At 49.6% G+C, this 27,467-nt stretch overlaps 2 long non-coding RNA genes across 3 annotated transcripts; both read right to left on the bottom strand.

Moving 5' to 3' along the window:
* Nucleotides 1–4,531: 4,531 nt before the first annotated feature.
* LOC131511541 (uncharacterized) lies at nt 4,532–9,297 on the bottom strand. The gene is made up of 3 exons (XR_009261565.1): nt 9,283–9,297; nt 5,054–5,270; nt 4,532–4,945 (listed from the first exon to the last, which is right to left on the bottom strand). It is a non-coding gene; the product is annotated as an uncharacterized LOC131511541 (long non-coding RNA).
* Nucleotides 9,298–18,075: 8,778 nt separating this feature from the next.
* On the bottom strand, nt 18,076–25,000 carry LOC131511540 (uncharacterized). Of its 2 annotated transcripts, none has more exons than XR_009261564.1 (3): nt 24,436–25,000; nt 21,924–23,624; nt 18,076–20,247 (listed from the first exon to the last, which is right to left on the bottom strand). It is a non-coding gene; the product is annotated as an uncharacterized LOC131511540 (long non-coding RNA). The 2 variants fall into 2 exon arrangements; XR_009261563.1 differs by having other exon boundaries at nt 18,076–19,913.
* Nucleotides 25,001–27,467: the final 2,467 nt, after the last annotated feature.

Raw genomic sequence — 27,467 nt, 5'->3', positions numbered from 1 at the left:
CACATCTCCATTCTCTGGACGCCTCAGGGCAACCTTGGAGTCAGCGTGACTTTCTCTCCCATCTCACGTCTCCACTAGGAAATCCCAAATACTTGAGGGTGCCACCTCTCCTCGCCTCTGATGCCACCTCCGGTATCCCTGGTCCAAATAGCCATGGTCTCTCACTTGGATTGTTGCAATGGCCTCAGAACAGGCCCCCGCTCCTCCCTCTGCCTGTCTGCAGTTTATTTTCCGTGTTAAATCTTTTGCCTAATTGCTCTGCTTGAATCCTCCAATAGCGTCCCACCTCATTCACAGAATGGCAGCAACGTGGATGGAACTGGGGGGATTATGCTGAGGGAGATAAGTCAGGCAGAGAAAGACAGATACCATATGTTTTCACTCATATGTGGATCTGGAGAAACTTAACAGAAGACCATGGGGGAGGGGAAGGGGAAAAAATAGTCTCAAACAGAGAGAGAGGGAGGCCAACCATAAAAGAGAGACAGAGAACAGACTGAGGGTTGATGGAGGGGGAAGGGGGACAGTGGGTGATGGGCACTGAGGAAGGCACCTGTGGGGATGAGCACTGGGTGTTGTATGGAAGTGATGAATCACGGGAATCCGCCCCCAAATCAAGAGCACACTGTACACCCTGTATGTTAGCCAACCTGACAATAAATTGTATTAAAAAAAATAAAAATGTGGGGCGCCTGGGTGGCGCAGTCGGTTAAGCGTCCGACTTCAGCCAGGTCACGATCTCATGGCCCGTGAGTTTGAGCCCCGCGTCAGGCCCTGGGCTGATGGCTCGGAGCCTGGAGCCTGTTTCCGATTCTGTGTCTCCCTCTCTCTCTGCCCCTCCCCCGTTCATGCTCTGTCTCTCTCTGTCCCAAAAATAAATAAAAAAAAAAAAAAGCGTTGAAAAAAACAATTCTTTAAAAAAAAAAATAAAAAAAAAATAAATAAAAATGCGTAAAAAATAAAATATAAAATAATTACAAAAACAAAAGGAAGAGCCACATCCCTTCATTGGATCCCGAGGTCCTGCCGAGTCAGGGTCCGTGACCTCCCTATCTCACCTCCCACGCCTTGTTCACACTGGCACCCTATCTCTTCCAGGCACACTGACCTCCTCTGCTCCTAAGACATGTCAGGTCCACTTCTGCCCCAGGGCTTTTGCACATGCTGTTCCCTCTGCTGGAACACTCTTCCCCCATCTTCTCCAGATGGCTCAGTCCTTCGTCTCCCTCAGGTTGCTGCTTTCAGGCTTTCTCTGATCACCACATTGACAATTTCAGCCTGCCTGACGCTCGCAAAGCCCTTTCCCTGCTGTGATATTTCCATTGCGCTTAGCCCCAGCTGTCATATTAGTTTTCTTATTCATTGGTTTATTGTCTGTCTTCCCTGACCAGAATGTCAGTCGGGCAGGGGCAGAGATCTTTGTTTTTTATCACTGCCAGTCAGCGCTGGAAAGAGTGACTGGCACACAATAGGCATTCAATAAATATCTGTTGAATGAGAGAACGGATTAGGAGGTGGGCGACTGATACCTTTAGTTTAATTTGGAAAAATGAAGTATGGCCCACTGTGCACAAAACTGTCACAGAGGAGTTCACACCAACCACACACAGGAAAAAATCAGGCTGCACTGACGCTAAAACATTACAGTGGTTTTCCCTGGGTGGGGGGCTGCAGATAACACTCTCTCTCTCTTTCTCTCTCTCCGTCTTTATCCATCCAGGATTTCTTGTTTTTAAGTTTATTTATTTTTTTAAATTTATTTTTGAGAGAGAGAGAGAGAGAGAGTGAGCCTGCATGCAGCGGAGGGGCAGAAAGAGAGAGAATCCCAAGCAAGATCCACACTGTCAACTCAGAGCTCAATGCGGGGCTTGAACTCACAAACTGCGAGATCCCGACCAGAGCCGAAATCAAGAGCGGGACGCTTAAGTGACTGAGCCACCCAGGTGCCCCTCCATCCATTATTTTAATGAATCCACAATATATTGTCTGTGCAAGGACGCAGGAGCAGAGGCATAATTTTTTTTTTTAATCAACTGGTGCTTGCTATAAATGATGAGATGTCCAGAGGCGAGGGTTGCGTGTAGACCTATGGGCGCTTCTGCGTCCCTCAAACAGAGACTTTTGGGGGGCTGCCGGCTCTCTGCTGAGCAGGTGTCAGGCATGCACGCCTCCTGAATAGCTTCTGACTGTACCCGAGAAAGACCGGTGCCTCGGCCAGTCTGCCGTCCCCGAGAAAGGCAGACATACACTCAGGCCGCCTGGCCTGGTGCCCTGGCCAGCACGGCCCCTTGACTAAACGATCCTAAGTTTCACTGAGCTCCACGGCTGACAGAGCTTTCTCACGTGCGTCCTCTTCCTGGGGCCTCGCGGTGGCTTCGTGTGTTACCCATCGCCCCCTTCCCCAGGGAGGCCGGGGTGGGGGCTGGTGGTAAGCACTCTGTCCAAGACCCCGCAGCCAGCTTCTCCTGCAGACAGCCGGGAAGTGACAAGGAGTTGGTCAGAAGCCTTTCCGGAGGCGAGTAGCCTCTGGGACGGGCTGATGGCCGCTAAGCCCTCGGAGTGTGTACAGCAAACTGAGGTAGAGAACTTCGGGAGGATTCCTAAGTGCAAAGAACAGCAGATTCGTTCCCCGCCTTTCTAGGAAAGCGGATGCTTGTCCCTCCTAGCAGTATGGGAGCGCCTCTTAGGGAGAGAAAACAAGACCTTGATAAGCACTTGGGGTGGTACGGGGAGGCTACTCTGACCCACAAAACAATGGGGGAGCAATTTTCTAGCCTCCAGGAGTCGGAGAGAGGATAAAGGGAAGACGCAGAAGGAGTGGGGGCAAGGGCAAGATGGAAGGAGGTGGCGGGAAGTGTGGGGTGGCGGCCAGAGGCTGAAGGATCAGACGCGCGTTGCTGTGACCGCATCCCCTCTTGTCTCCCCTCCCGGCCCTTCAGCTCCTGAAAGCGTTGACGTTGGGCTCTGCTCACAAAGATTTTGCGGGAGAAGGGATCACGAAGGATCCTCGCGGACTTGACAAAGCTACGCAGGTAACAACACAGAGTGGGGACCACACACGTGCGAGCGGGAGCGGAGGGGGGGGGGGCGGGGGACACGAGACAGGAGCACACGAGCCCCTCGGGATGTACACGCGTCTTGGGGAGCTTTAGGTTTCTAGAGGCCGCAAAGCTGATGGCTCGGGCCGGCTCCCCCGGTATCTCCATGCGGTGGGGTGGGGTCCGGGGGATTACTATCTGCACTGCATCCACAGGCAGAGTATAAAGGTCGGCATTTAGTGCAAAGTGATCTTCCCCTCCCATTGAGCTCCCTTGTTTGAATTGGAAGCCCAGAATTATTAAGCGCAAAGAACAGCAAACTTGTTTCACGCATTTCTTGGGAAGGAGGCTTAACGGATCCTTTTCTTTAACAGGTAGGGCCACACGGTGACTTACCCAGAAACTCTCATCTTTCCTCACTGCGGCAGCTTTTCAGATATCAAAGAACTTGAAAAATGCAGCACAAACAAGTAGCGTTTGGGTCTACCCATCAGTCCTCTATGAGTTTCGTCAGCGTAGATCAGTTTCCCTGTCTGCGCCGTTTGTTCCCGTAGACGGGCAGCCGCCAGCCCCAGACACGAGCGGGGATTTACCACTGTAGCCCTTCTCCTCTTCCTAGGGCTGGGCTTGGCCATGAGGTCACACAGAGCCCCGATCGTAGTAGAAGCAACTTAGGGTTTGGCCTCACATTTGGGGCGGCCTTAGGCAGGCGCCCAGCATGGGGATTTCCCTCGAGGGGGAGGACCAGCCTCCAGCCCGTGCGCATCTCCCTCTCTTCTCTGAAGCTGCCTCTCGGAACGGATCCGCAGACTGGCATGCGAGTCTGACCATCTGTCCCCAGTGATTTTGATTCCCATCAATCAGTCTCCCTTATCCATTAATAACACTTTTTAACAAGCGCTCGAATGTCCATTCACGCATTTATTCATTCAGCATCGAACTGCTCGCTAGCTATTATGAGACACAGGGTGGAGGCCTGGGGGCGGAGACAGAGGAGCAATCGTCGGCCTTGCTGGCCGGCACCTACGGGCTGGGGGAGGGCAGAGAGCCAGGCCGGGCGGTGGGAGGGGCTCTGAGCGTCGTAGGCACCTGTCTGTCTGTGTGTCCAAGCAAGGGCCCCCCTTCTCCTCCACGCGTCCTCCCCCGTCTCTGTTCCTGTCTCCCTTCTCCTGCCCTTTCCCTCCCTCCTCTGTCTCCCATGCATGCTCCAGTCGGCCCCCTCCCCCGCACACAATTTGTCCCTCCTCGGACTCTCTTCTCTCACCCCGCCCTCACACCCCCATGCATCAGCCAGGCCCTCCCAACCACCAGGAACCCTCCACAATCGGAGGCAAGGAGGAAGCAGCCCTCACCACGAGATAAGGGACAGAATTAGGGTGGCGGACCAGAATCATGCCAGACGCTTCCTAGGGGGAGGGGAAAAGGCCACAGATGATAATGAAATGGTGCTCGCTGCCATGACAACTGCGATCACTCAGCCACGATACCAACGGTTTAGAGACAACAAAATCAATCGAACGTTTATTTCCCCAGTACAACCGGCATCCCTAAGGAGGTGGAAACCAAGCAGGAGATGTCTTGGGTGACCACCCGTCACCTGCCGGAGAACTAGGGTGCGAGGCGGGGCTTGGTCCTCCCTTCTCCAATTTACCGTCAGTTGTGACATCATTTTCGGCGGTGCCCTGCGTCTGACTCTTCACCTGTGTCAACTGGGTTGCCTATGGCTGTCGGGCGTCTACAGGGAGCCCGGGTGAGGAGGTCCGGCCCTGGGCTGGGGTAGGTGGCCCTGTTTCTAGCCACGGCCTACGGGGCCTGGATGGCTCAGCGCAAACACTGTGGACAGGAGGGTGAGAGGCGGGACCCCACACGACACAGCAGGCAAGCAGCATCGTTGTTCAGAACAAAGCCTAAAACCAACGTGGGAAACTGATTAGCGGGGCCGTGTTGTGGCTGTGGCCAAAACCACGCAGATTTATCGGGTCCAGCGAAGGAAACGCCACGAGGGCGTCATTTACGTTTCTGCCCCGGGTGGTTGATGAACGTGGACGTGAGGGCTCTGTAACGGATCTCCCCGCGCTGCTCTGTGAGCTCGGCCAGCCACGGGTGGGCGTTTCGGAGGGAGCAGGGGCATCGTCCCCAGGGAAGTCACCGGATGCTCCAAGGCGGAGGCAGCAGCCAACCCTGGATGTTTGATCTCTCGTTTATTCTGCGTCGTCAGCATGGCAAACAAGGCTGAATGGAGCAGTGAGTCAGCACTGTCTTCTTACCATAGTCTCCCCGCCCCCCAGGCAGAAAGTGGCTTTCAAGGGTCTCTGCCCTGAAAAAGACTGTCGAGTGCCAGAAATCTCAAACTGTGCGAGATACGTATGGAAGCCTGGAAACACTGCCTGGTGTGCGTGGCCGTCCTAAGGAAACGGCTGTAAGAGAATCCACCTGTGCTGGGGCGTCTGGGAAAGGGAAGGGGGTGGTTAGAGGACGTGCCGCCCCTACCCATCCCATGAAACGTGCTCTGTGGTTCAGAGCCAGACAGGCATTTGTGGATCCCATTCCCCTATTGGCTACAGGAGGCTTGATCTGTGTGTGGATCAAAGAAAAGCTACTTATCCCTACTGGAAATTTCCTTCTAATTCCCTGGCATTGTTCAGCAGAGAAAGGTGAAACAAAGGCCGAATTCATTCACAGACAGGAGCTTCAAAGTCAAAACATCAAGGAGACAGCTCGAAACTTCAAACAGCAGCTCTGACCCAAGTTCTCCAACATTTCATATTTTCAAAAATCACAAGAGATGAACTGTCCCCAAAGAGCTAATTCCCTTTAATTTCTGTTTCAATGCCTCAAAGCAAAAAGTCCAAGTGTTCAGACTCTTCTCCCCCTGCTGCCAGGCAGGCCTTGACAGGCAAGGGCCTCATATTGTCCCCTTTTACTTCTCCGTCTTGAGGTGGAAGGCTACTTTCCAAACTAGGGGGGGCTGACACTAATCAAGCTGACAGTTGCCATAGCGAGCTTATTGCTTCAGAGTAAAAGACGTTGAACATTTACATCCAAACGTCTCATTGATTTACCACATGGCCACATGGATCTACAAACAAATAAAGACTGGCTTTGAAACAAGTGCCATTGCAAAAACAGTTTGGCGGGTTCTTAAAAAATGACACGTACACCCACCATATGTTCCAGCCATTCCACAACGAGGTATTTACCCAGGAGAAAAGCAAAATGTGAGTATTTGTAATAGCTAAAACCTGAAAGCAATCCAGATGCCCATCAATAGTGAATAAATGTGGCATAAACAAAATAACCTAACCCGTTGTGGTGTATCCAATGCCATGGAATACTACTCAGCGGTTAAAAAAGGGGAAACTAGTGATCTAGGCAGCGAGGTGGCTAAATCAAAACGGTTAAGCTGAGGGAAAGAAGCCAGACAAAAAAGAATTTATATAAAACTTCAGAAAAGTCAGAGTAATCTGTGCTGACTGAAAGCAGATCAGTGTTGGCCTTGGAGGGGTCGGGGGTGGGGGTGGGGCGGGGAAGGGTCCAGGGAGTGAGGGGATGGCAAAGGAACAGTAAGGAAATTTGGGGGGTGATATGTTCTCTGTCTTGAATGTGATGATGGCTTTGCGTGTATATACGTATGTCAAGACTTGTCCATTGCACCCTTTCAATGTATGCCGTTTAGTAGATCAATCAGGCCTCAACGAAGCTGTTAAAAAACAAAGCACCATGATGCAAACATAACAGGGACTACTTATATACCCCTGCCTTAAACAACTAAAAAGCCAGGGGGACAAATATGAAACAACAATTTCCAACACTGGACAGCAGTCAAGGCAGGATCTCTGAGAGAAGGGGGACAAACGAGGCGAATCCTACAATGGTAGCAGCTCACTGCCTAGAGAGAACCCAAACGAAGACTGGTGGTCCCTAAGAGTCGAGGAGACATCAGTTCTGAGTTCCGGAAGGTCAAGGCAGCTCAACGTTGCAGGGCAGAGTACCGGAGAGGAGAAGCTGTACACACAGAGGCAACTCCACGGACTGTCAGATAAAAATCTCCAGTCGTTAATTTCCGATCGGTGGCTGCATATGAAGAAATTCCTCAGGCAGAGGAAAAGAACCACTCGAAAGTCGCAGACAGGACCGTTCCTGGAGTGCTTACGGGGCTAGAAAGGACTGGTATTCCCACTGGCCAACGTGGAGACCTTGTCATACATGGGTAGCCTCCTGAGAGGTACTGAATTAATAGTAGGATTAAATTAGCCCTGGACTAAAAGTTGTTCTGGACCTAGCATAAACTTTAAAAGTAGAGTCTGTACTTTGTGAATGGAGGTCCGGGTCCTTGGATTCCCCACGAGAAGATTTTCCTGGGGATCTGCACGCTAATAAAGACAGCCAGAAGGAAAGAAGCAAGCACAAAGCAGGTTATTAAGGCGAAAGTACGCTCTCAAGGCGGGAGAGTGGCCCCCAGGTTGTTTTGGGATTGGATATTACTGGGTTTCTCTGGACTGGGCTGAGCTGGGACGTTCAGTGGGGTGGTCTCTAATGGGCTCTGCTTCCGTCATGCGGGGATCCCCTCCCACAGGTCGGGAGGGGGAGTTCTTGACCCTACAAGGTTTGTACTGGGACCCTCATGGCAGCCTTTTTCCATCAGGCGGGGCTGTGTACCCACCGTGCAAATGCGTTATAAACCGAGTCTAGGGGTTGCCCTGGGGCAGAGGTAGAAAGGGAGAGCGCCCGCTCCACACCTGCGGCTCCTGATGTGTGAGCCCCAAGGTCTCAGAAACCACAAGGTCAGGACGTCGTGTCCCCGGGCTTTTCATGCATCGCCTATTTCCCACCGTCCTGCAGCTCAGGTGTCTACCATTCCCCCCTCAAGGACTGGGGTCTGTGCACCGGGCGTTTCTTCCGCTGCTCAGGTCTAGCTTCTACCTAACAAAAGGCAAGCCCCAAAAGGATCAAACTGTTTCCAAGTAACGGTGTGCCAGAACAAAGTCCAACACTCTTTCAAGGAATAAAACAGAATCGGGTACTGTAAATTTACCATTACCTGGCCTCCAGTGGGAAATTAACAGGCGTGCAAAAGAGCAAGAAAACGCGGCTTGTAACCAGGAGGGAAAAAAAGAAAGAAACAGGTCCAGAAGTGGCAGGGATGATGGAAACAGCAGGGGAGGATAGGAAGATAGCCGTTATAAACCTGATCAATTACCATATTCTAATTTATATTTATATTATTATAAATTATACACTTATTAAATTGCATTTTTATAATTCTAAGGAGATAATCATCTTTATATTTATATTATTAGCTATAAATCTTATCAGTCATCAAGGCTGTTAAAGCAAAACATGAACTCGACCGTGAGAGAAATGGAAGATATAAAAGAACACCCAAATAAAACTCCTGGAGGTGGAAAATACAATATTTGAGAAACCAGTCATGAACAACATCCAGTATCTCGACGGTGGAACTCACTTCCAGGCTGTCAAGTGATAACTGAATCACCACTTCCTTGAAGCCTTCCGGGCCGGAACGGACTCGATACCCCACGCTCGGTGCCGCTACCCTCCCCTTCAAAACACTTGTCCTACTCGTGATACTTCCATCGTCTGTGGGGCTGTGCAATGCACGTCTGCCTCTCCCCCTGCACTGTGAGGCCCGTGGGAGGCCACGTTCGCTTGCTGGAGTGCCGGTGCCCAGAACAGTGCCAGGCTGAGGGAAGCGCTCAATAAATATATTTGGAGTGAGCGAGGGAACTCTCGTCATCGGCTTTGCATTGGATTCATCTGGAAGTTCTTGCTGAAAGCATCACCTCTGGGGGCTCCTGGGTGGCTCAGTCGGTTAAGCATCCGACTCTTGACTTCGGCCCAGGTCACGATTCATGAGTTTGAGCCCCACGTCAGGCTCCACGCTGGCGGTGAGGAGCCCGTTTGGGATTCTCCCTCTCTCTCTCTCTCTGCCCCTTCGCTGCTTGGGCTCTCTCTCTCTCTCTCAAGATACACATTAAAAAAACCAAAAAGCAAAGCATCACTTCTGACTTCCTTCGTCGGCCAGTGCCGTGATGCTGGCTGACCCTGGCCACAACCCTCCCAGGGCCTCATGAAATGTGCTTCCTGCAAAGCACTGCTGAGTCCTGAATTAAGTGTGAACAGAAGACTCACTGAGCCCTGGAACCAGTTGCTGAATGTCGCCGACCTTTGGGTTCTCAGCTACTCAGTGAGCTTGCTGAAGCAGACGTCTCTAAAAACTCACCCGGCTCTGGAGTTCCAGGCTGCTGCTGTGATCCAGTCTCCCCAGCTCCTCCTCCTTCCCCCAGGATCCTCACCTCCCAGTATCTATGCCCTGTGTATGCTCTGCCTGCACTGGATTTGGGCCTTCTGTGTGACCAACAGAGTAAGGGAGGGCCGTGTGTGACTTCGGACGCTAAGTCATAAAGGGCATGGTGGCTTCTGTTGTGGTCTCTTGGCTTGCCCGCTCTGGAGGACACCAGCCACCATGTTGTGAGGACACTCGAGCAGCCCCGGGAGAGGGCTTCATGGGGAGTAACTGTGGCCTCCTGCCAGCAGCCGAGCGAGGGAGACGAGTCAGAATTGGATCCTCCTGCTCCACTCAGACCTTCGGTTGACCGCAGCCCCAGCCAACATCTGGCCTCAACTTCATGAGAGACCCGAGCCAGCTCCACCCAGCCAAGCTGCTCCGAGCCCTGACCCACAGAAGCTCCAAGAGATGATCTCTGCTCACGGACGTTTGGGGTGCTTTGTTACGCAGCATAGATGACCAGTGGGCTGGTACCAAAAGCTGTCCTTGCTACTCTCTTTAATTATTTCTGCTATGAAGATAGCAAACACTGAATCATCGCAGGAGCTCAGTCTCCACAGTGGAAATTATTCCTAATTTGGGGGCCAAGTTGGGGACCTGGAATCTAGAACAAGGCCTCCAGGATTACGGAGGTCCCCTTTTATTCATTGGGTCACGGGGGACCTGATGCTACCCCATCCCCACTGCGCTCCCCTCTTTTCCTCCTTTTTCTCATGAGTTGTTTTTCACTCCGGTTTCAACACTGTTACTCCCTGCTTCTGGTTTTCTTTTCATTTTTTTTATTTTTTTAATTTAAATCCAAGTTAGTTAACATATAGTGTAATAATGAGTTCAGGAATAGAATTTAGTGATTCATCACTTACTTGTAACAGTGCTCATCCCAATAAGTGCCCTCCTTAATGACCCTCACCCATTTAGCCCATCCCCCCCCCCAACGCTCCCCCCTCCCCCCCAGCAGCAACCCTCCGTTTGCTCTCTGTATTCAAGAGTCTCTTATGGTTTGTCTCCCTCTCTGTTTTTATCTTATTTTTGCTTCCCTTCGCTTATGTTCATCTGTTCGTAAATTCCACGTATGAGTGAAACCGTATGATATTTATCTTTCTCTGACTGACTCATTTCGCTTAGCATAATACCCTCCAGTTCCATCCACGTTGCTGCAAATGGCAAGATTTCATTCTTTCTCATCGCTGAGTAATAATCCATTGTATATATATACCACATCTTCTTTATCCACTCATCAGTTGATGGACCTTTGGGCTCTTTCCATACTTTGGCTGTTGTTGATAGTGCTGCTGTATACATTGGAGTACAAGTGCCACTTTGAATCAGCACTCCTGTATCCTTTGGATAAATACCTAGTAGTGCAACTGCTGGGTCATAGCATAATTCTAGTTTTAATTTTCTTGAGGGACTTCCATATTATTTCCCAGAGTGGCTGCCCCAGTTTACATTCCCACCAGCAGTGCAAAAGACATCCTCTTTCTCCGCATCTTCGCCAACATCTGTTGTTGCCTGAGTTGTTCATGTTAGCCATTCTGACAGGTGTGAGGTGGTATCTCATTGTGGTTTTGATGTGTATTTCCCTGATGAGGAGTGATGCAGAGCATTTTTTCATGTGTCTGGTAGCCATCTGGAAGTCTTCTTCGGAAAATTGTCTATTCGTGTCTTTTGCCCATTTCTTCACTAGGTTATTTGTTTTTTGGGTGTTGAGTTTGATAAGTTCTTTATAGATTTTGGATACTAACCCTTTATCTGATATGTCATTTGCAAATATTTCCCCCAGTCCGTTGATTGCCTTTTAGTTTTACTGATTGTTTCCTTTGCTGTGCAGAAGCTTTTTATCTTGATGAGGTCCCAGTAGTTCATTTTTGCTTTTGTCAAGTAAGAAGTTGTAGGGGCGCCTGGGTGGCGCAGTCGGTTAAGCGTCCGACTTCAACCAGGTCACGATCTCGCGGTCCGTGAGTTCGAGCCCCGCGTCAGGCTCTGGGCTGATGGCTCGGAGCCTGGAGCCTGTTTCCAATTCTGTGTCTCCCTCTCTCTCTGCCCCTCCCCCGTTCATGCTCTGTCTCTGTCTGTCCCAAAAATAAATAAAAAACATTAAAAAAAAAATTAAAAAAAAAAAAAAAAAAAAAGAAGTTGCTGCAGCTGAGGTCAAAGATGTTGTTGCCTGTTTTCTTCTCTAGGATCTAAAAAATTTTTTAAAAAAAAACATTAATTTATTATTGAGAGACAGAGAGAGACAGAGCATGAGCAGGGGAGGGGCGGAGAGAGGGGCAGACACAGAATCTGAAGTAGACCCCAGGCTCTGAGCTGTTAGCACAGAGCCCAATGTGGGTCTCAAACTCACAAACCACGAGATCATGACCTGAGCCGAAGTTCGACACTTAACCGACTAAGCCACCCAGGTGCCCCTCTCCTCTAGGATTTTGATGGCTTTCATTCTTATGTTTAGGTCTTTCATCCATTTTCAATTTATTTTTGTGGGTGTAAGAAAGTGGTCCAGGTTCATTCTTTTGCAAGTCACTGTCCAGTTTTCCCAGCACCATTTCCCAGCACCAAAAGAGACTATCTTTTTTCCATTGGATATTCTTTCCTGCTGTGTCAAAGATTAGTTGACCAGATAGTTGTGGGTCCATTTCTGGGTTCTCTATTCTGTTCCATTGATCTGTGTCTTTGTTTTTGTGCCAGAACCATACTGTCTTGGTGATTACAGCTTTCTAATACAGCTTGAAGTCCAGGATTGTGATGCCTCCAGCTTTGGTTTTCTTTTTCAGGATTGCTTTGGCTATTCGGGGTCTTTTCTGGTTCTATACAAATTTTAAGATTGTTTGTTCTAGCTCTGTGAAGAATGCTGGTGTTATTTTGATAGGGGTTGCATTGAATATGTAGATTGCTTTGGGTGGTATCGACGTTTTAACAATATTTGTTTTTCCAATTCATGAGCGTGAAATGTTTTTCCATTTTTTTGTGTCTTCTTCAACTTCCTTCATAAGCTTTCTATAGTTTTCAGTGTACAGATTTTTCACCTCTTTGGTTAGGTTTATTCCTAGATATTTTATGGGTGTTGGTGCAACTGTAAATGGGATTGATTCCTTGATTTTTCTTTCTGCTGCTTCATTATTGGTGTATAGAAATGCAGCCTATTTCTATACATTGATTTTATACCCTGTGACTTTGCTGAATTCACGTATCAGTTCTAGCAGTTTTTGGGTGGAGTCTTTTGGGTTTTCCACATAGAATCATGTCATCTGCAAAGAGTGAAAGTTTGACTTTCTCCTTGCCAATTTGGATGCCCTTTATTTCTTTGTGTTGTCTGATTGCTGAGGCTAGGACTTCCAACACTATGTTAAACAACAGTGGTGAGAGTGGACATCCCTGTTGTGTTCCTGACTTTGGGTGGAAAGCTTTCAGTTTTTCCCCATTGAAGACGGTATTAGTGGTGGGTCTTTCATATACGGCCCTTAAGATCTCGAGGTTTGATCCTTCTATCCCTACTCTCTTGAGGGTTTTTATCAAGAAAGGATGCTGTATTTTGTCAAGTGCTTTTTCTGCATTTGTTGAGAGGATCAAGTGGTTCTTATCCTTTCTTTTATTAATGTGATGTATCACATTGATTGATTTGCAGATATTGAACCAGCTTCTAGCTTCTCTGGAAAAGCAGGAAGGAATCATAATCCAGTGTTGTTCATGGGAGAAAGGAAAGTGGAGGAATTTATCTGCCTCGCTCCCACCTTCTATCTCCTAGTATTTGCCCCATGGGGAGCTAGCTCCCTGATTTATCCACGCCTTGGTAACTGTCCAGGAGGCCAGACCCCACACCCCGCAGTGAGGAATTTCATCCAAGTCCAAAAGTGGAAAGCATCCAGGAATGAGTGGGACACCAGCCAAGAAAGGAAACAAAGTCACTGAGCAACCTGAGAAGATATACAAGATGCGTGTCCCATATCATTACCTTCTTGGCCCCTTGTCTAATTCCTCAGATACTAACTCGCTAGCGCAGCCCTAGGAAGGCCTGGATTCTTCTTTTGACTGCATCGGTTCCTCAAATGTTTAATGTAGGTGAAGATGTGATGAGACTGAATGTTACTGTCAGCTGTCCCTCTTGGGCTTCAAGACAGATGGACACACTCAAACCCTGGCCTGCAAAATACAAAGCTTCCTCTTCAGCTTGCTGGAAGGACGTCTTAACTCTCGGTAAAGGGTCGCTAAAGCAGCAACTAACGTTCACCCACCAGCTTAGAAAAGGTAACTTAAGGGGCACCTGGGTGGCTCAATCAGCTGAGTCTGCAATTCTTGATTTTGGCTCAGGTCATGATCTCATGATTCATGGGATCGAGCCCCACGTTGGGCTCCATGCTGTCTTTGTCTCTCTCAAAATAAATAGACTTATAAATAAACTTATAATTAAATAAACAAACGAACATTTTTAAAAAAGAAACTTAATTGGGTAGATCTGGAGCTTTTGGGCCACCCCTGGGCTGTTTCAGACAAAATTAAAAGACCCTGGAGCCCACATTTTTTTTTCTAGGAAATGAGTGTTCACTCCCAAGAGTTCACCAAGCTTCTTTTTAGTGGCAACCCTTGGAGAGTGGCTGCAAGCGGCAGACAGAGGCCCCGCGAGTCCCTCCGAATCCCGGTGTGCTGAGAGGCCAAGGCCAGCTCCCATTAGCAGATGAGAATGGGCGATTGGTGGATGGACAGACGGATGGATGGATATGCGGACGGATGGAGGGGGAATGGGTGGGTAACTTAATGGACAAGACAGCTGTTGGGTTTCATGGATATCTAAGAAGCATTGTCCACACACCCAACAGCCTTAAACGCCCCCTCTCCAGCAGGCAATCAAGGAAATCGTTGCTCTGGGTTTCACTGTCTTGAATCCGCCTCTCCAACAAGCATTTTCCTTGTCCCCACCGCAGCCACCGCCTCCAGTCCCCCACCCTTCTGGCTTGTTATCAGCTCCGCGCCGTCTCTTTGCATTAAAGTGACAAGCAGTGGCGCAAAGCTGACGACAGGAGGCTGGGGCTGTAATTCGCACTGACATTCACTGGTGCGATCCACTTACTGCCTGGTAAGCCAAACAGGAGATTTGTCTGATTTTGATCCCGGGAAGAGAAGTGACAGCGTTGCTCTCCTCCTGCCACTCAAATCGAGGCACCAGGCTGGTCCTCGGGCCCGGGGCCGGGCTGGCGATGCCCACCTGCACAACATGGGTCTTCAGGATCCCCTTCCCTTCCTGGGGCTGGAATTGCCTTTCAGACCTGACATGTGGCAAACACGGGACGGGACGAGGGCCGTGGTTGGGGGCGGGTGGATCCCGTGCACTCTCTCAGCGGGGGGGCAGTTCACAGGTTGCCAGGGGCCTCCAAGGCCTCTCCGGGGGAATTAAGGGCCGCTGGGATGTCAGACCCCAGCTGACAATACCTCAGCAGCCCTCTTTCTGCCTCCCCACCCCCTGTCTTTAACGTGTCCCCGCTGCGAGAGAAATGCCATGGAATGAGAGGCTCACAGGAAACCACAGCAAGGAGTCAGCTTGTGGGCACTGCCTGCTACATTATCTACAAGGCCCCGTGCGACATTTTTCAGACACAAAACTTGATGCCCTGGGAGGTTAAGTGACTTGCCCATGAAAATGTGGAACCCCTGTTCAAAAAAAGCAGGAAAACTATCATTAAAGGGACTAAGATAGAAGGCTTTTACCTTTCTTCTGTGGTCTCTCTCTGAGTTGTCGTGGTGTTTTTTATTCGCCATATAATGCTGTTCTAAGCAAAAAAAACCCAAAAAACAAAAAAACTAAATAAGTGAATAGATGGGCGAATGAATAAATAAATGAATAAAATATTGATTACTAGCATGGATTTAACCATTCATCTTTCTGTTACACGATGGCAGTTTAAATACACCCGCAAGAGCTCTTAACTCAGATGTGGAATCACCAAAACGACACAGTTCATATCTCCTATTTCATAATGCATACACAATATATTTCATTCCTCTCAGAATAATGGAAATGTTCTTGCTGTTCTTACTTCACTTCTTGAAACACACATTCTACCAACTCTCTGTACCTTTCCCTTGCTGATGAGTGGGGAAGGATCGAAAGGAGAAGATTCTATGACTGCCCTTCCTTCCATGTCCCCACTTTCAGTGTCAGTGGTTGGTTATTACCAGGAAACAACCCAAGACTGAGATAGGTTTCCTTGGCCTTTCTTGGAACCCCACTGTCTTCTTTCTGCAGTCAAGGCCAGTTGTGGTTGGACACAAAGCTTAGCTCCCCCACCCCGCCCCTCGCTTAGCCAGTCTTATTGGTAACACGCTTCCCTTGTATTCATTGTGGGTCTGTGGGAACTTGGTGCTCACGTGACGTTGAAAACGCTATTTGAGATGGGGCAGCGGGGAACAACAGACACTCATATTGTTCACACATCTCTGCTGACGTGCACGCTCCATTGTCTCATTGACTCCTCTTAGAAAACACAAGTTCAAAGATAAAATTGTTGAGAATTTCAAGATGGTGACAGCAAAGCATGAAGTGGGGGCCGTGCTCACCCACGGACCTGGCCCTGCCCATCGGGACGGTGGGATGTGAGAGCTAACACTTAGTGCCTACAGTGACCTGGCACTGGGTCAAGTTCTTTATGTGTTTGAACTCACTGAGACTTCTTGGCAGGCGCCCACAGCAGGTAAGTTATTACCCCATTTCTCAGATACAAAACTTGATGCGCTGGGAGGTTAAATGACTTGCCCAGGGTCACAGCACCTGCCGATGACAGAGGCGAGATGCAGACCCAAGCAGCGTGGTCCTGCCGTCCATGCCCCTGGCCACGAGGCTAAACTGCTTCTCAGGATAAATCAAGGGAACATTTGGCTGGGGGGCGGGGGCAGGGGCGGGGAGTCACACATTTTTTCCTCTTGTGTCTGTATTCAGGTTTATACATCCGGGTTGAGGAGTCTTTCCCTTCCCTTCCCACAGGAACCCATAACTTTACTTCTTCAGAATGCTACCTTTGCTCAAACCTGGGTTAAGGGGCTTAGCAACACTTTAAAAATGATGCGGGATGGGCGGTGAGGTTCACACTGGGAGGCTTTGGGGGGGGGGTGTGGGCCCCAGTAAGTCAGGACAGGGCAGCAGGGGTCTGGGGAAGCCCCTTCCTCCCAGCTGCTGTTAGACTCAGGAGCCTGGGAATTGCAGGAACCCAGCCAGTGAAACCCTGGCTTGGTTTCCCTTGTCCCTTAGTAAATGGTACACACACACACACACACACACACATGACCCAGCTGTACCTCCAGACTATGTTTTTAGAAACTGTGTCCCTTTGCCACCCCCACATCTCCTCTTTCTCAATGTGACTCAGAAGCATTCCCCACCTGCTGCCAGGAAAGCAGGAAGACATCGCTGAGCAGGTTCATCTGGTCACCCTTTGCATCCACAACACTGGCCTGCCTATATCAGCAGGGAGGAAGGAGGAGAGCCAGCCAGGATGGAGGGCTGTGATAACTCCCTGTTGGTGCTTTCGTACACAGGAGAGGGCAAGGAACGGAGGAAGGGAAGGGAGTGGAGGGCTTGGGGTGGGGCGCACAGGAAGGAAGTGAAAAATCCGATAAGCACTTTGCACAAGGTCCTGGAAGATGAAGAGGTTGAAGAGTTGCCCAGTGGCCTTACATAGATAGGCCCTAATTGGTTTATCAGTCACTGAACAGTCTAGTCCCATTCAGCCATTTTTTTTATTATTTATTTTTGAGAGAGAGAGACAGACTGACAGACAGACTGTGAGTGGGAGAGGGGCAGAGAGAGAGGGAGACACAGAATCTGAAGCAGGCTCCAGGCTCTGAGCCATCAGCACAGAGCCCCATGCAGGGCTCAAACCCATGAACCACAAGATCATGACCTGAGCCGAAGTTGGACATTTAACGGACTGAGCCTCTCAGGTGCCTGCACCCCTGTTCAGCCATTTTTTGGCCAACAAAACGAGTTACCTTTCCTCTAGAGTAGTGTGTGCTCTCTGATTAGCCATCCAAACAAGAGCGATGTCAAATGTAGCTGTGTCTTCCCTCTCTCGGCATGAAAACCCCGGATCCGACACCACAAAGAATTCTGTGTCATGTGCATTAAATACACAGTTTGTATTAATACGTGTTCCTGCAGACTGTGTCCCATCGTTCAGGAGTTAAGAACAAGTGTACCACAACTGGGGGTACTGACCAGTACCGATTGGACATCCAGACTTGAAGAAAGAACACCCGTGCAGGGAAGCTGTGACTTAATGCAACTGCTTTCGTCATCCTGACCGACCAGCCATGCTTCCCCACGCTGGTGTTTTTCCTCTTTCCAGAACGCCGAAGGCTTTCTCCGCTCTTCCCATCTTCTGTCGCACAGTGCCTTTTGGACGCTCGTATCGAGCAGCGCCCGCGTGGGGCAGAGCCCTCTCCCGTCCCCTGATTCCTTGTTTGGGCTGTAATACGCTCTAGTTCTCTCTGGACACGATGTTTGGAAACCAACAGGCACGTATTCGATGCGCGGTGCAAATGCCAAGCGGCGCTGCTGATGTCACACCATTGACAAAAGAAGACAAGGCCCCCGGCAGATGGACTGGCGTCACGTTCCATACTCCACACGGTTGATTCTTGACAGCTCGGAGCAAACAGCAGCCACTTCGTCAGTGGGAGAGACGCAAGGTCTCATGTCGCCTCAGGCGAGAATTCCCCCAAACGGCCATTTGGGGGTCCTCGCCCACTTCTCAGCACATCTTCGTCTTCACGGTTCTTTTCTTTTCCCTCCTCAAAAATGCTGTTGGTCTCAGGTCTTAGGGACTATAATTGTTGTTCCTCTCAAAATAAAGATCAGGATCCTTTGTACAAAGTAGAGTTTATGACCCACGTCAAGTTGGGCCAACATGATCTCTACTAAAGAACCCCCGAAAATACCTCACTCCTTGCTTGCCCCATTTGGCGAATTTGAGTGAGAAAGGCTTGTGGGCATGAGAGCATATGAAACCATACAATTATGGTCCCTTGTGTTTTATAGACAGGCCAAAGCAATGGCCAAACGTCAGCCAGTGCTGGACCAAGAAGGGGAGTCAGTAAAAAAGAAATGACTCATTCTCTTCTTTTGTTGATAGTTTTCTGCTATCATTTTCCGAGTCTCCAGCAAGGGTTCTGACATGATGAGGATACAGTTTATGTTTATAAAAGATGGAGAGCTTGCTGTCATCCTGACCTGCTGCTTTCCAGATTTCTTCTGGCTTTAGCACAGGAGAGCCGGGGGGTCGAATGCCAAGGAGGTGGGGGGTTGATCCCTGGCTGGCTGACCCCACGTCTGGGTTAATCTCCACCAGCCGCCAGCCAGGTAGGAGGCATCACTTGGCTGTAGGGCCACGGTGGACCCTTCCTTTCAAGTTGTTGTGGGTTGCCAAGGAAACAAGGGTGTCTTAACGTTAAGAATAATTTGCTCCTTAATGGAAACAGTCTCTCTCTAAAGGAAAGTTAACTGGGAAACCATTTGAGTCATCCCAAGTTGCTGTCCCACCCCACCCCCCCCCTACTTTACCCTGTTTGCCTAGAGGTCTTAATTTTGATGATGTATGAGGTGTCAGCCAGAGGTCTTGTGCTCTGCTGCAAAGCACTATAAAAAGGCAGATGTATGACTGTGCCATCCACAAATACCCTAGAAAGTTAAGTGTTAAACCAATGTTAATAATAAATGTTTTCCTCCGAAGTAGGTTATGGCAGCACCACCAGAGCCCTTTGAAGTATAACAAACTAATAAAATCCCAGAGAGCTCAGGAACACCTAACCCTGCCATTGTCTTTATAGTGCAGTGAGGGAAGTTATTAAATGCCATTCCATTTTTTTCTGCCTGAAACCCTTGGATGGAAAGAGGGATGCCTCCCCACCCCCAACATCTGAACTTGATCTCCAAAGATGGGAAGTCTTGGGATGAGAAAGCCCCAGGGAATGGAGAAGTGACTCTTTAAAAGTCTTTTTGAGGACACATGGCCACTCATTCATCACGTGGACTCAGCCTACCCACCCACCCCCACCACTTTGCTACAAGGTCCCCTTGCTCTAAATGGGGGAGGTGATGTGGTCCAGCCTGTGTGTGCCAGTCATTCAGGGACCACTGGTCTCCACTCTGGCTCCTGCAGAGGTTTATCTGAAGAGAGCCCCCAAGTGGGGAGCCTGTAAGTAGGGCCACACACTTATGGGCACAAGAGTTAGAAGCTTACCTTGTTGCCCTGTCTTTTCTCAAGAAAATTCAAAGCCAAAATTCTACATTCTGCTCCAACAGATGTAAAGCCTTGATGGCTCCTTGTCTTCCATTGCTTCTCATCCAATGGGAAGAGTGCTTGTTGCTGTATCTGTGGCTGTATTCTATTAAAGAGTCTTTCCTGACGCAGGAAAAAGAGTTGGAATGACAGGGAAAATGAGCCGCGGTCAAGAAATCAACATGTTCCGGTTTTAAGCTGGGTTCCCCAGAAGCAGATCGTGACGGAATATTCCAGTGAAAGTGACTCATTAGGAAGTGTTCCCGGTGTTTTACAGGTACTCAGGGTGTAGAAACAGGCCTGGGAAGGGTAGAAGAACAAACAAGACTAGATGTCAAGCCAAGTCCCTAGGAGGGTACTGTTGGCACAGTATGGGTCACACTTACATGTCCCCATCAGAGATGAGAGAGTTGGAGAGTTGTTAGCCTATACTCCTCCATCTTTGGTTAAGGGCTGCAGGAGTGGGACATACGGGGCAGACCCAAAGCAGTTCCAGTAGCCTGGGGGTGTCCTCTGATGCACAGATGCGGGTAAGCCTGGAGTGGAAGCACAGGGAGAGCCCATGTGCCCAGAAATAGCAAATGATCTGAGGGCATATCAACATAGGACTGGCAGCCACTGCTTCACATCCCATCTGCAAGAGAAGCAGAAGAAGAAAGGCCGAGCTTATTTCCAGGTTAACATGTTTGCTCACCACTCATCCATTGACTCAGCAAACATTTACTGAGCGCTTGCTATATTCCAGCCATTGTGCTAAATGCTGGAGATTAAAAACAAGAAGACAGTACCAATCTTGTACTTGAGAAGCCAACAGTGTAACAGGGTGTGTGTTGGGGGCGGGGTGGGGGGGGGGGGCGGACACGTACTGAAACGTCTGTCACCCAGCTCAGGTTTGTTTGGATCCAACTATTCCTAGTTGCCATCCAGGTCTGTTCCAGGAAGGGCCAACCCTTCTACCTCGAGGAAGCTCTCTGTATAATTACATAATCCGTGGGTCATCGGGCTGAGCTGCTCAATGCTAATACTGTCCGTAGAGATCTCTGGATGAAAAGCACAACATGGGTGTGAGGTATTATTAGTGATAAAGGTAGTGTTTAGTAATACCAGGATGAATAGGCTGACACAGGAGTTTTGCTCTGCATTCAGGGAAGTGTTCCGGGTCTCCCAGGCCCTTTATCTAAGAATCAAATGCTCCCAACATCTATAAAACATTCCTGTCCTGGTTCGTCTTAGGACCTGAGCATTTTTCTGGCATCCGCGCTTTGGGAAGTGCCCTGCTGATTCCAAGGACGGTGGCTGCGTGGGCGGCATTTTAGCAACAGCCCAGGCAGATGGGTTACCTAAGGTTACATTCACTCATTGCCCTTGACCAACGGGCCAGCCCTGGGAAGGGAGGGAATGGAATTGGAGTGGGGACCGATAGCAAAGCATTTCTCATGTGTAGGGTAAAGTGGGTCAGGAAAAGTACGGTCTCCGTGCCCCTCCATTCTTAGGGCTGAGGACTTGAAGATCAGAACAGGCCCTCGAGGGTAGCTTGCCAGATAAAAGAGAGGCCACACGCTGGAACCACACTTCAGATAAACAGTGAATACTTCTTTTGGCATAAGTATGTCCCAGACATCTCATGGGGTATACTTATAGTGCAACCTGATTTGTCGCTTACCTGAAATTTAGATGCAACTGGGCATCTTCTATTTTTACTTGTTAGAGTTTACCGGCAACCCTACCCCCAGGGGCTTCTCCAGGAGGACTTTACTCCTTCAGTTCCCCGACCAGGTGAGAGCTGGAAGCCCACATGACCAGGGGAGACTGCCTCTCAGCCACATGGGGGGGGTTCAGATCTCTCTAATCCAGCCATTTATCTGAAGTCAACTAACATCACTTAACATCCTCACCTGTTGCTGGGATTAGGGATGTAGACCCCAAACTGTTCTTTAACTTACACTGCATTTCCTTAGTGCCAAGCAGAAAGCCCAGCTGCCTTGGGGAGACAGTGGGCACGTGCGCGCATGGGTAGCAAAACGGAGGCAGAGAAACGACCAAAGTAAGAGTCTCTTAGCAGGGGCTCAGATTCCAGAATTTCTTTTTCAAATGTAACTCCTTAGATTTTGTTTTTAGTCTGGAATGGGCTTACCTTATGCTTATGAAGAAGTTCAACGATGCTTTATTATTTTAAAACTACCAGAATGAAAAGCTCGTGTAAAATTAAATGCCGTGTGCAGATTTTAAAGGCACAGAGAAGTATAACCAGCCCCAACCCTCAAAGCTGTCAACGCCTTTTCCCTGGCAGAGCACTTTCCCAGCAATTACCTCATCTGAGCCTTGACACAGTCTTGGGGGCAGGCGACACCGATGTTATCCAGCCATTTGGTAGGTGAGGCAGGTCAGGGCAACACAAGTTGAGGGCTTTGTCCAGAGTGACAGTAGCGGTGACATCTGTGATCCCGGTTCTTCCCATCTGAACAAGCTGTGAGGCAGTAAACCCAGAGCCAGACTCTGGACTTTAGAATCAAGGTCTGGGGTATGTCGCTTAAGGATTCTAGACCTTGCCTCTCATAGTATATCTGGCAGAGGCCACAGATTCATTCCATAAATCTTTATTGAACCCGTGTGATGTGCCAGGCATGGTCCAGGTGCTGGGGACACGGCTGGGAAAGGCAGACGAGGTTGTGGCCTTCCTGGAACTTCCATCCTAGAGATGGTGTCAGATGGTGACAAGTCCTCTGAAGATAGGGACAGAAGGAATGGGTGGGAAGTGGGGCTGCCTTATGGAAGGAGAACAGGAGGCTCTCTCTGGAGAGGGGCCGCCTGAACCACCAGTCTCCTGTCCCATCTGGATCCTTGGCTTAGCAGACAGCGGGAACGCAGAGATTCAGGACGGAAAAAGATTGGTGTTGGAGGGACAGCAGGGAGGCCAGAGGGTCAGAGTGGAGCTGATGAGCTGGAGAGCAGGGAGAGGAGGTCTGAGCGCCAGGCAGGCCATGGTCAGGAGTTTGGACTTTATTTTAATTGTGACAGGGAACGCATATCTTAGCCCTTCTCACCTTCTCCTGTAAGGCTCAAGAAAGAAAGAGATTGTGGGCTGAGGCACAGACCAGGCAGTGTGGAGAGTACACGGAGCCCCTCACAGATGATGGCCAGGAGTCCCATGGCCTTTGGAAGGGGGTGGGGGAGACACCCGGCTGCTGCCACCTGTTCAAAGCTTGGCTACTGGAGCCGGGGTTTTCCCAGGATGTAAACTTCTCTTCCCTGAAGCTTCAAGTGCTTCTCCTAAAAGCTAGCAGGGACCCTGGTAAGGTTTCCGATTCTGCTACAGTAACTTTCAGGCCTTCGTGGCCTTTTGACACGGGCCACAATGTCCCCGTGTGCCTACGCAGACCGCAAAGCAGAGACGGACTAGTCCTGGTGTGAGGGTGGACGGGGCCGGGCCGTGGCACAGCCGGGCCAAAGAGCCAGCTCCTCGGACTTGGGAGGAGGTCACCGTATCCAGGAGCCAGCTTAAAACACTGAGACTAGCAGCTCTTCAAGTGTGGTCCCCGGACCAGCAGCATCAACACCAGGTGGGAATTCGTTAGAAATGCCGAGTCAGGACCCCTGGAGTGGAGCTCAGCATTCTGTGTTTCGACATGCACTCCTGACCCTTCTGGTATTGAGCAGTTTGAGAACGACTGCTTTAAAGGAAAGCTGGGCACATGGGTTTTTATTTTTATTTTTATTTTTTTAAAATATATATCCTGCTCTGGCTAAGACTTGGCTCTCAGCGTAAAGTCAAATGAGAACAAAACCCGAAACCTTCACGGCACGGGGATAGGTGATGTCAGGACCCCAACCAACCACGGAGCCTATCATCGGAGTTGTAATTTCTCCAATTCAATGGAACTCTGCGGTGAAACATATTCATGAAGAAGAAACCCTGGCTGCTTCTCCCAAATCGACCCCCAGCCCTCAGTCTATTCTTGGTGCACTCTGGATGTTCCTGGGTGGGACAGCATTCGTTCTCATGCTGACCTGCTGAAGATACAAAGACAGTAAAATCCTCAAGGAGCTTGCATCCAGGAGAGGCTCGTGACTTGTAAACGAAAAGTTACAACGCAGGGCAGTAGGTGCTACAGAGCACTCTGGGTTGGGGCGAGAGAGAGGCGGAAGGAAGGAGGGAGGAGGTCTCAGCCCGACCCGGAGGAAGAGGAACACGGGAGTTCGGGGAGTGCGGCAAGGGTTAACCCAGTTCAACCAGTCCGGTGGCTGAGTCAAGTCATGATGCAGTCAGATGGAAAGCCCCAGCCCACACCCCTGCTTTCTCCCTGAGAACAGAATTGTCTGCAGAGCCTGAGGGAACCTGGAAGAGTCAGGGCACCACCCGCAGCCCCAGGCCCCAGGTTGCTGACCAGGCGCTCCTTTTTCTTTCTTTTTTTCCTTTTTAAATTTGTGTATGTTTATTTATTTTTGAGAGAGAAAGACGGAGTGCAAGTGGGGGGAGGGGCAGAGAGAGCCGGAGACACAGAATCCAAAACAGGCTCCAGGCTCCGAGCTGTCAGCACAGAGCCCGACGCGGGGCTCGAACCCACAAACCACGAGATCATGACCTGAGCTGAAGTCGGACGCTTAACCGACTGAGTTCCAGGCGCCCCTGAACTTTTTTTTTTTTTTTTTTTTTACGCTTTCTGCATTTTCCTATGTTTCTACAACTGGCATGCATCCCTTTTATATGAAAAGTTTATAAAAATTAAAACGCACACATATGACTTCCCCCCGGGTGTAAGGAACTCCTCTCTTGCTTCCTCCAGACAGCTGCCTCCTGGTCCAGTCCTGGTGAGTGACCCACCTTGTCTGTTTTTTATTTCCTCTTGGCAAAATGGACGTCATAATCCTGGCCTTTCCCAAACCTCAGAAGATAGTTGCAAGTCACTGTCACCTCCTGCTTATAAAACCCCAGGTGAACGCTAATGACTGTTATTACTAACACACTAAAGCCTCCTGGGAGAGGTGAGTCACAGAGACTATGACATCACTATTGAGACTCACACGAGGAAGGAATAGTCTCCTGGGACAAGGATTCCCGTGAGGCCGCCTCTTCCCGGACACCTTCCTCTTGCGTAAGTTTCCAAGAGGGGCTGGAGGGTGGACTTGTATGTCCATAGCTACTGCTGGGACCGGACGGCTGGAAGCTTCGGCGACATACCGCTGAGCCTCTACTCAGACCCCGTAGAGCAGCACGGTTTGGCTGATGTCGGCTGGGATCAGCTGGCTTGGGCTCCAGGCTGCCGTTTGGGTCCGGGTCTGTGCCACATGTCTCTCTTCCTCCAGGGACCAGCGAGCTAGCTGGGGCACGTTCTTCTCACGGCGATGGCAGAGGCACAAGAGGTCACGCCCCGTCGCACAAGCACATCTCAAACCACTACGTGCGTCACATCTGCTAATATTCCCCGGTCAAGCCCAGAGTCACAGGGCAGTAGACGTGTTCCTCTTCGAAAATTGTCGGAGGATCTGCAAAGTCACACGCAGAGGGTGTGGATGCAGCGAAAGGTGGAGAATGGAGGACAGTGACTCAACCCTGGACGCTCGGCTTGGAGCTCGGTGGGGCTCTCACCTGGGTCACGGCAGGGGGGAGAACGAAGGCAGGACTCCATTCCATCCAGCTGTTTTCCTAATCTACTCTGTTTCCAAACCTGCAGCCTGTAGCCATATTTTAAATGCTTTTTAATTGGCAGCATTCCTGCCTCTTGTGTTGCCATGGTTTTGAAAGGTTGTGTGTATTTTTATCATCTCAAGACCACATCTCAAGCACTTCTCTGGCGTGTAAACATCTTCATGATTGGGGTTCTCCCTGGGAAGATCGAATGGGTGTGTCCCCAGGCTGGCCTGTAAGGATCCATCTAGTGGTGTGGTCTCTTGCCTGGGAGGGTGGTCCACCCGCCAGGACGGCACCTGGGGAAGGCCGGGAGGAGGGGAGGCTTCTGCAGAAGTGCATGTGCAGGGCTGAGGAGATGCCTCCACAGAGACAGCAGAGAGGGACAGTTGCAAGGGACAGAGCCCGGGGGTAGGAGCTGGGAGGCAGCCGGCCATGCCGAGACTCGGGCTTCGGGGTCCCCCAGCCTTAATGGTGACAAACAAGGCCAGGCAGGAGGGCTGAGGGAAACGAATGCAATCTGTGACCCTGAAATATGGGGCCTAGCATCGAGCAAGGGCCTCTCACCAGCAGGGAGCCCGGGTTAGGATGATTTCTTTTCACTGGAACCAACTACAAAACAGGAGTATCCTTTGCCTTCTGAAAAGAAACAGATACGTGTAAGAGAAAAAGGCCTCGTGTGGAATTCTGCCCAATAACGGCAGGACCAACATGGATGTCCCTGGTGCGTTTATACCTGCTTTGCAAGAACTCGCCGTCACTATCAAAAGTCAAGGGTTGAGTCCCAGTCTCATTGTGAGAAAAATCATCAGATACCTCCCCAAACACCTGACCGGCGCTCCTCAGAATCATCAAAGTCATCAAAAACAAGGAAGTCTGAGAAACAGCGACAGCCCAAGGGGATCCTAAGGAAGCCTAAGGATTAGACACGATACAGTCCTGGACGGGATCCTGGATCAGAAGAAGACATTAGGTGAAAGCTAAGGAAATCCAAATAAACTATGGACTTTTGTTAATAATGTATTAATAGGAGTTTGTTAATTGTAACAAATGTGCCATGCTAATGTAAGATGTTTATAAATACTAGAAACAGGGTAAGGAAGGTCGTGGAACCTTCTGTACTATCTTAATTTTTCTGTAAATCTAAAACTGTTCTAAAAAATAAAATCCACTTAAAAAAAAATCAAGTCAAGGGTCAAGAGCACGGACTTCGAAGCCAGGTTGCCTTGGGTCCAATCCTGGCTGTTCTGACCTTGGACAAGCCAGTTAGCCCTTCCATGCTTTGGTTTCTCCGTTGCAAAATGGGAGTGATCAGAGTACCTCTGACAGTCCTGGGGGCTAAACCCTGGAAGAGTGCCTGGCACCTAGTAAGGGCTACACGTGCTTATTTAATCGCAAATAAAACTGAAAGTGTGGGTCCACCTCCCGTGTTCTATAAAACAAGAAAAGCACACATTAGCTGAGTTTTTGTTTTTCTTTAAAAAAAAGAAAAAAAGAAAGGAAACGAGTTTCTGTGAGGATACGGAGAAAAAGGAATGGCCATGCACTGTTGGTGGGAAGGCACACTGGTGCAGCCACTGTGGAGAACAGTATGGAGGTTCCTCAGAAAGTTAAAAACAAGAGCCACCCTATGATCTAGTAATGCCAGTACTGAGTGTTTACCCAGGGAAACACTAACTTGAAAAGATTCACGCACCCTTATGTTTACTGCAGCATTATTTACAAGAGCCGAGGCATGGTAGCAATTCTGGTGTTTATCAATAGACAAATGGGTAAGGAAAGTGTGGTAAACACACACACACACACACACACACACACACAGGAATATTATGCAGCCATAAAAAAGGATGAGACAGTGCCATTTGAGACACAGATGGACCCAGAGGGTATTATGCTAATTGAAATAGGTCAGACTGAGACAAATACCATTCAATGTCACTTATAAATGGAATCTAAAAAAACCCGAATAAACAAAGAGCAGAGTCAGACCTATAAACACAGAGAACAAACTGCTGATGGGGGCAGGAGCAGTTGGGTAAAAGGTGAAGGGGGAAGGGAGACACAGGCTTCCAGGGGTGGAAGCAGGAAGTCGCAGGATGAAAAAGCAGAACATAAGGAACATAGTCAATGATGCTGTAATTGGGATGTAATGGTAGCTATGCTTGTGGCGAACGCAGCATCGTGGATAAACTTGTCAAATCGCGATGTTCCGCACCTGAAACTGACAT

This window comes from Neofelis nebulosa, chromosome 5, assembly GCF_028018385.1.
Source record: "Neofelis nebulosa isolate mNeoNeb1 chromosome 5, mNeoNeb1.pri, whole genome shotgun sequence".
Classification (NCBI taxonomy): Eukaryota; Metazoa; Chordata; class Mammalia; order Carnivora; family Felidae; genus Neofelis; species Neofelis nebulosa.
This window is presented reverse-complemented; position numbering and strand designations above follow the sequence as displayed.